Below are 8,871 nucleotides of genomic sequence, written 5' to 3'. Positions count from 1 at the left end.
CGGCCTGGGACCCACCCACCCCGGGTGGGGTGACACATAGGATGTGTTGGCCGGTCCCACCAGCCAACCGCCAGGTCCCCCGTGGGAGGGCCTGATGTGGGTGGGGCAGGTGCCCGATCACCGCGGTCCCACCCGCCAGCCCCTGGTCACCCGCGGGAGGCCCGGATGAAGGCGGGGACCTCTGCCGCCAGTCCCTGATAGAGGCAAGCTGGCGTTGGCACTGTCCCGCCCTGCCCGCAGTATGCAAATTTGCCGCCATCTTGGCTGGTGGTTAATTTGCATATCGCCCTGATTAGCCAATGAAAAGAGTAGCGGTCGTACGCCAATTACCATGTTTCTCTTTTATTAGATAGGATGTGTGTTTAGAAATTTCAGCTACCAATTAAAAGCGCATTTTTTAAAGCAGGTATAAAGCCAGTGGGAGGAGGGGCATGGAAGGAAAGTGGGGTAGCCCTGGAGGGGAAAACGTAGGATCTTAGAGAGGAGAGGGGAGAGGGGAGAGAGGAGAGAGGAGGAGCAGGCGGGAGGAGAGGGTCTTGAAGGGGAGAGGGGGTGCCAGGGATGAGAGACTAGGGATGGCAGGGGAGACAAACCAGCAGTTTTTCTTCCCTGCGAAGCTGTGAAGATAAACTTCGCTCCTATCTTTAAGTTGCGCCGAAAATTAAATTTGTTTTCTTTGCTCTTATTAGACATCCTGGGAGTCTCTGAGGGGCGGCCACCTCGGACCCCCCGGGAAGCCCACCACTGAAGGGCGCCTCACCTCGGAGCTGCTGGGACCCTCTTTCAGGAGGTGGAGGTGGGGGACAGCACCAGGAAAGGAAGAGAGAAGAAACGCTCAAATGATGGGAACGTGATTCAGAGCATCCCTATCTTAAATACTGGGTAGTTTGCTACTTATTATGGTTTCTGTTTGTTTATTGATGCCTGGAGGAATAGACTATGACAAGAATGTTCAAAGGCCCGGGAGGGAGGGCCGGCCCTGCTCTGAGGAGCAGCTGGGTGTCCGGGGGAGGAGGGGTGTCTTGCCCTGACCCCCTTTCTTTCCTGCCTCCCTGCACACGGGGAGGGAGAGCTCTATCTTAAATACTGGGTAGTTTGCTACTTATTATGGTTTCTGTTTGTTTATTGATGCCTGGAGGAATAGACTATGACAAGAATGTTCAAAGGCCCGGGAGGGAGGGCCGGCCCTGCTCTGAGGAGCAGCTGGGTGTCCGGGGGGAGGAGGGGTGTCTTGCCCTGACCCCCTTTCTTTCCTGCCTCCCTGCACACGGGGAGGGAGAGCTTGGTTTTCACATCCCAGAATCTTCCAGAAACCAACGTCATGGTTTTCTTTTGTTGCTCCGCAGTGATGTTTACCTGAACCACTGAATGACACCTCTGACCTCTTCGTGTTAAGAGACCTCTCTGGCCCTTTTCACTTTATCCAGCAGTTGTTCATGCACACAGTGGGTGTTTATAATGAACGAGGTCTCTTCATTGGGGTGCTCAGACGGCCTTCCTGAATGGTAATCCGGCACCCAGAGTTTCCAGCTTTGACATGGGTGTGTGATCTCTCAAGATGGACTCGGGCCTGCTTTAAAGTAAGAAGTTAACCCACAGTAGGTGAGGAGGTCGCCCTGGACTTCCCAAGATGTGTGAGTTCTGCCCTAACTGTGTCACTACCTCAGCTCAATTCTAAGGAAAAAGAACCGAAAGAGATTTCCTACTTTGTTGACTATTACAGTTGGAGAGTAGACGCCAAGTGCTTCTCCTGCGTGGTTGGTTGGCTCTGCGTTTATTGATATTACTCCGAAGCCTGTCTAGCAGCTGGTACGCCCACCGTTACCTAATCCAGCCTTATGTGATAAGTTTGGCTCCTCTAAGTGCCACAGAGATAATTCGTACCCGAAAAGTACATCAACAGCCTGGTTCTTTTGCCTAAAATGATCTTGTTATCACTCTGATTTCAACCAATAGGTTGGAAAGGAGTGTCTGTTTTCCACGTGCCAGCTAGCCTCTGGCAAAGGCTGTTGGATCGTTACACTTCGGACTTTGGTGTGAACACAGAGAGCATGTACCTTTACCTACCAGGTGGTTCAGCATTGCTCATGGACTTGGCCACAGGGGCGGGAGGCTGGGGACACATGCACGGGAGAGTTCTTCAAATCAGTAGGAATGGTCATAAGAAGAGGCAGGGTGCCAGCATGGGCATTGGACTCTCAGGTAAAGTGTACCAAGTGTCCCAGAACTCTCTGGAACTTTATCATTATAACCTCTACCTTGTCCTGTTTATCTATGAAGTAGCATTGGGCAAATAAATAGATAAATATGTAATAAAAGTTTGTTGCATTTCGCTTGATTACATGGAGTCTGAAAACAAGCATCTTGGGGTAAAAAACCTGAAATTGTGTACTCCAGCCCATTACTGGCAGTTAATTTGGGGGCTGGGGTGCTGCAGGGGACAATGCAAAGGACTCTGCTTTATTCCTTTCAACAGTACACGCAGTGTGTGCAATAGAAAAGCTGATCTACATTTTTGTTGTTGGGAAAAAAAATCTTGGAGGATAAAAAATCTGAAATAAATTCTGCGGGTCTATGGACTGTGCTCCGTCTGTCTCTGTATTCCAAGCTCCTAGCTGCCATGCAGCCCGAGGAGGCAGCATGCCATGGTGTAAGAGTGTGCCCAGCTTCCCAGCTGTGTAGCTTTCGATGGGTTATTCACCCTCTCTGAGTCTCCATTTTTCCATCTGTAATGTGGGTCTAATCATAGTACTTCCTAATTTTATTATGTGAAGAAGAAATGAAACAATCCACTGCAATAGCTTAAAAATCGCACAGTGCTTGGGATATAGTGGATGGAAAATAAATGCTAGCTGTTTTATGATTACTCTCAGTTATGCAACAGTTGCTGCTAGTTATAATAAAGTTATTTAATGTCACTGGGATTCTGGAGGTCTTATGAAATTCACTTTTCAGAATTTTTTTCCTAGTTCTAAAATTAAATCCTCCTAAAAAATAAAAAGACATCCCTAAATATCTTGGCAGAGAATAGATCAGGTCTTATTTTACAGCTTTATATTTCTCAAGTAGGGTTAGCGTTAGAAAAAGGGCTGAATTTGATGGCATGGCTAGATAATACCGAATTCGGTGCTATTTAGAAGTTGATGATTTTACTCCTAAAACCTAAGGGGGTGACGCTTGCTATTGTCCAGTGCTGAGGGCAGTCCGGGATGTCCTGCTTTCTGCCGAAGCTGCCCCTTTCCTGATCCTGTCGAGGTCAGCGGTCCACCCCACCTGGGTGGCTTCATGCGCAGTCTCAGTGCCTACTATCTGTGACCTTTCAGGGACACTGTGGGAGGGAGACAGGAGGGTAGGAGTCAGTCTGACATCAGGGTGAGCATGGGGGCTCCCAGGGGCTCCTGCCAGAGCCCCCAATGGCACGACAATTTCTTTAACCGGGCTAGCCAAAGAAAGTGTGGTCTTTTCCAACTTGGGATGGAAAGCTGGTGATGCTGGACCTAACATGCTGACTTGGAGGGGCTACTTCAGCTCCTTGAGGGTCCATAGATAGAACTTAGATTATAAACCATTTCAAATGTGCTCAGAACGTGCCCCCTGTGCTCCCAGAGCAAATTTTTCTCACCACCCCAAACGCACCTCGGCTGTGGGAGCCGGTGCCTGCGGCGGGAGCTCCGAGGAAGGACTGCTTTCTTCTGGATCTAAAGGTCACCCATGACCCAGCGGAGCCTCCTCTCGCGCCCTTGAATGACACGGACAATACTGCCGCTGAAACACTTTTCTTATCAGCTGACTGCTCAGGGAGTGTTTATTTGGAAGCTCTAATGTCGTTATTGTTTTAAACGGCCCGGCCGACGCACGAGGACATTGGTCTTCAGTGTTGACCTTGAAAATGTGGTCTAGAGGAGGCCAAGGTGCTGGCTCGTCCTTTTATTTAAAAAAATATATTTTATTGAGTTTTTACAGAGAGGAAGGGAGAGAGATAGAGACTTAGAAACATCGATGAGAGAGAAACATCCATCAGCTGCCTCCTGCACACTCCCTACTGGGGATGTGCCCGCAACCCAGGTCATGCCCTTGACCGGAATTGAATCTGGGACCTTTCAGTCCGCAGGCCAACGCTCTATCCACTGAGCCAAACCGGTTTCGGCTGGTTCGTCCTTTTCACCCTGGTCTGCATGCTAATCCGAGCCAGCTCTTGCCAGCAGCTTTTCTGACCTGACACCACCTCCCCCCGCCCCGACGCTAGCTGCCCTGGGCATCGTCCTTCCTCATAAATGCCAAACACGTCCATGTTGGGGGTCTCCTCCCTCCAATGTAACCGTGTTTTCTCCAATTAGCTGCCATCTCAAATACTCCCCTCTCCAGCACGTGGCTCCTGTCAGCCCCAGCTTCCCTGTCCCTTCTGTCTGAACCCGGGTTTTCGTGTTTGCCTGCCTATTGGTAGCTCCTCTCAGGGTGGAGCTCCTGGGGAGCAGGGCTGTCTTCTTGTCCTCGTCCGCAGAGCCGTGCACGTTGCCTGGCACTTACGCGCTAAGTGAACTCGGAGAGTCCAAATGTCAGTGCTTTCACGTCGTGTTTTCTGCTGTGAACTGGAGCGAGGGCACCGCAGCTGCTCTTGACCTTGACAGCAGCTCACACAGCAGACCTAACTCACCCCGCTCCGTCTCCTCCGCCTTTACCGCTGCGCAAGCACCTGGCCCTTGCACACCGATTGCCCAGTGCATGGCGTTTTCCGGAGTAGAGGTGGAGGCCCTGGAGTTCACGTGTGCCCGCGCCTTTCAGCACCGCTTGCCTGCCTTCCTCCTCAGAACTTCCTCTGGCCTCTTTCCAGCAAGCTGTCAGGAAGTTATAGACTAAGCACTCTTTGGCAATTAGACTGGGCTTCAGTTGTTTTTTGAAAGATGAATTTAGAGGTAATTTTCCAATTACCAGCCGTCGTCAAATAAACGGAGACAAAAGACGGCTGGATCTCTCTCTTGGCAGGAACGGTCCTCGTGCCTGCAGGAGCTGGCCGTGGTGTCTTAGTGATGAATGCAGGGAATCAGCAGCTTAAAAACCAATTAGCTTTCCGCTTCTTTTGCTAACGTGGGGCCAGTGCTGGCTGCTCGGGGGTGGAGTTCGAACAGGGCCGGCGGGAAGTTGAGCTGGCAGAACTGATGAAAGGCCCGCTCCAAGGGCGTCCGTGTCTCAGCAATATCCAGACCTTCATCTTCATTAGATGGAACACTTCTGAGTCTGACCTGTCAGTGCAGGCATGAAGGGGTGATAGCTGTCGATGCCTGTTCTAGGTGCTGCCGCCTGAAGGTATCACGGGGCATTTTTCATGGGAGCCTTGATCCGCGGGTGGAAGTTTGCCTGTGCATTTGCTATCTGCTACAATGTCGCACTTACCCACACTCATATTTATAAGGCGATAATCGTGGTGTTTTTCTGCCATCGTTTGTGTGACATTTTGCTTTGTTAATGGTTGCACTTTGTCATGGGTCTGACAGGAGGGCCTGGGGGTCACCTTGGAGTGTTGTGTTGCATGGGCTCGGGGCCTGATTTGCAGCCTCGAAGGTCCAGACATTTAATTCTGTTAGGACTCTACTGTGGAACTCACCAAACTCAGAAGGCACGGTTGTATCAACCAAGGTGCCAATTTCTTAATTTACAGCAAAAATACTACCTTTCTGGGGAGACAGAATCCCAGCTCCACTGATGACCTCAGGAAAGCCTGACCTTTCTGAACCTCAGTTTCCTCATTTGTAAGGCAATCATCCAGGGAGGCAGTGAAGAACACACATGTGAACTGCTGGGCCCACGAAGAAACATTGAATGATTTTGTTAGGACAGCCAAGTGCAAAGGTGAAGAATATAGACTTTGGAGTCAGCGTGTGGATTCCAATCCCAGCTCCTGCCACATGAATAAGTGGCCCCCTATTTCTGAGATTCAGTGTCCTCATCTGCAAATCAAGACTGAATGCTCTCTAATTCGTGAACTTGTTGTTGTATTGAATGATAGGCCATATTGGAAAGCCCATGGCGTGGTGATCACGGCTCCTGGATGTAGTAAGGGCTCGAATGAATGGAAGCTGCCCTTATTATTAGGCATGTTCATGGCTGTGGTGTTTAGAAATAAGTAGTAATGGCTATTGTGGCACCACCAGCAACAAAAGCAAAACAGCCAAGAGGTGCACGTTGCTTAGTGAGCAGAAAATTGACCCAAGGGGTGGACTGTCCAGGGAATCATGCTGGTGCCATTCATGCTTTGGGCTGAATGATCCTCTTTTTTTTGGCGGCGGTGGGTGGGGGGCTCTCCTTTTCATGGCAGGGTACTTAGCAGCATCTCTGGCCTCCACCCACTAGATGCCAGTAGCACCACCCCGTTGTGACAATCCAAGATGGCTCTGATCGCACCCTGCTGGAGAAGGGCTGGTCCAGGGGACCCCTGCACCCAGACAACGGAGAAGCCCGCGAGCCCCCACAGCACGCCCGCACCTTAATAAACTCCCGCTGGCCAAGTGTTTCGCTTTGACTCTCCCTTTTCTGGGTTTAATCTAAGCTCTCGTTGTCCCTTCGATGACAAGTCTCAAGTGGCTATTACGAACCACGTGCCTGGAGGATAGTCTGTTGGAGAACAGGCTCAGCCTCTGTCTAGGAAACAGGCCACAGCCCTCCCCTCAGCCCCTCTGCTGCTCTCTCCTTGCTCCCATGGGTCAAGGCCACTGCGTCCGGAGCAGGACGCTTCTTGGTCCTGCAGTGACAAGCCTTGTCCGCGTGGAATGGCTTCTTCTGAGAGCTCAACATTTTCCCTGTGGGGACGCACACGTTACTTACTAGCATAATAACGGTCGGGACATGAGTTTACCACACGGGTCACAGATTTCTGTGCAAAATGGGGACCATGCTCTATCCCCCAACTGGTGCATGGAGACAGGTTAACTGAGCTTCTGCGGGTTGTTCCCTGGTCTCTCTCCTGTCCAATGTCAACCTTATTCCAAATCATAGACCAGGCCCCTTGATGTTTACCGCAAAGTGGTTTTTAAGGACAGAGCGTCACGTAATGCGTCGAAGCTTCGGTTTCCTGCCCTGTTATCCAGTGCCTGCGTCCGTCTGCATTACTGTCCATTTCGAATGCTCCTTGCCCGCGGAGCTAGTGCTTTGTAAATCTCCGCATCGTGACCAGAACAGTCGGTCCCGTTGTAATTTGGACTCATGTCGGGGAAGGCCTGGCCGAATGATTAAACGTTCAATTTATTTTCCAATTAAAGAAAGATATTTCATTACTTTCAAAGTGAGCAAGACCCGGGCTAGGCAACTATCTATGACTTTAATAAAAGTCTTTGGGGAACCATTAGGTACACAGACAAGCACGGCTGGGAGCTTCATTCTGGGAGCTCCATATTGAGCCCTCGTTGGAGCCCATGTAGGGTTCCCACCGAGAGCTAAGTGCTCACCAAGCCCCTCTCTGCCGAACGTGTTTGAAGCACGTGTGTGCTCACGCCGTGGCAACAGTTACCAGAAGTCGTGTTGACACTGTCAGTTTACTTAGCAGAGGCGCGCTTAAAAGATCCACAAAAGCAAACTTTAACCCGGCCTCTGTCAGAATTCCTAGTGGAGGCACAGAACCGACGAGGTGTGTTTGGCTCCCCACCCCTGTTTGACCTTTGAGAGCGATCACTCTACATTTCTCAGCGATGTCACGTTCAGATCATGCCACTTTTCACAGACGCTTCACATAATTTCATCTGGGACGTCCAGGTGTAACGGTGTCCTGTTTTAACTACTGATTTTTTATTGAAAAACAAAAACTATAAAAAATTTGCTGTGCGTTTGCCTGCAGTAGCTCCCTACCTTTTTCTCATCGAGTCGTTGCCGTGCGGTTGTGCCAAGCTCGCAGGCCTGGACAGACAGCAACAGACCTGGCCAGGCTCAGGGCCTGTCTCTCATGAGCTAGGTCAATTTCTTCAACATTCAGTTTCCTTATTTTTGAATAATCTTCCATTTTCCTACCTATCAGAGTTGTGAAGATTGAATTTGGGAAGCGAGGGGGTCTGACGACTAAAAGAAATACTTTATACAAACACCTGCCAACAGGGTCTCTTAGATCTGCAGAAGGACGGGGTTGGCATATCAGGGCTCTAAAAGGATCTTTCAGAGAGTGTGCAGAAAGGCAGCCATGGAGAAAGGTGGCAACGCCACAAGGGACAGTTCACAAGACGCGCTGCCATCTAGAGATAATGCCAGGCTGAAGGCAGGAGGTGCGGCGCCTGCTAAGGAGGGCACAGGCGGCCCAGCGACACTTGGTCTCTGGTTATGCCAGGAGGGCTGGGCAGGCAAGATGAGCAGATGGAGAAAGTAGATTGGTGGTTGCCTAGGGGGAAGTGGGAATGGGGAGTGAGTGCTAATGGGAAGGGGTTTCTTTAGGGGCTCATAAAATGTTCTAAAAGTGACTGGGATGATGGTTCCACAAATTTGTGAAAATATATGGATAACCGCTGAGTTCTATACTTATAAAGAATGAATGTTAGGGTGTGTTAATTGTGTCTCAACAAAGCTTATTAGAGAGAGAGAGAGAGAGAGAGAGAGAGAGAGAGAAAGAGAGAGAGGTTTATGCCTGAAAACACTTGAGGCAGGATTCTAAAAATATCATTATTTCTGTTAATAAAAATCCTGCTTCCAGAGACTGAGTTGCTGAAAGAATTGGGTTTAGGATCAAGAGACCTGGCTCCAGTGCTTGGGCAAGTCCCTCAGCCGCCCAGGGCCTCAGTTTCCTCATGTAAATGTTAGGGACTTCGATAAAATGACCCATGTGTTCCGTCCCAGCCCTGAAAGCCCTGCTGTTTCCAATCTGCCATTCCTGTCTGCTTTCTTCCCAAGCATCGCCCC

At 50.1% G+C, this 8,871-nt stretch overlaps 1 long non-coding RNA gene across 1 annotated transcript; it reads left to right on the top strand.

The window, feature by feature from the left end:
- The first annotated feature begins 4,152 nt into the window (after window positions 1-4,152).
- LOC102755163 lies at window positions 4,153-7,339 on the top strand. Its single transcript, XR_435407.1, has 2 exons — window positions 4,153-5,304; window positions 6,349-7,339. It is a non-coding gene; the product is annotated as an uncharacterized LOC102755163 (long non-coding RNA).
- The last annotated feature ends 1,532 nt before the right edge of the window (window positions 7,340-8,871 follow it).

The sequence above is a fragment of the Myotis davidii genome, unplaced genomic scaffold (assembly GCF_000327345.1).
Source record: "Myotis davidii unplaced genomic scaffold, ASM32734v1 scaffold75, whole genome shotgun sequence".
In the NCBI taxonomy this organism is placed as follows: Eukaryota; Metazoa; Chordata; class Mammalia; order Chiroptera; family Vespertilionidae; genus Myotis; species Myotis davidii.
The sequence above is the reverse complement of the archived record's forward strand: the minus strand, read 5'-3'. Positions and strand labels throughout refer to the sequence as shown.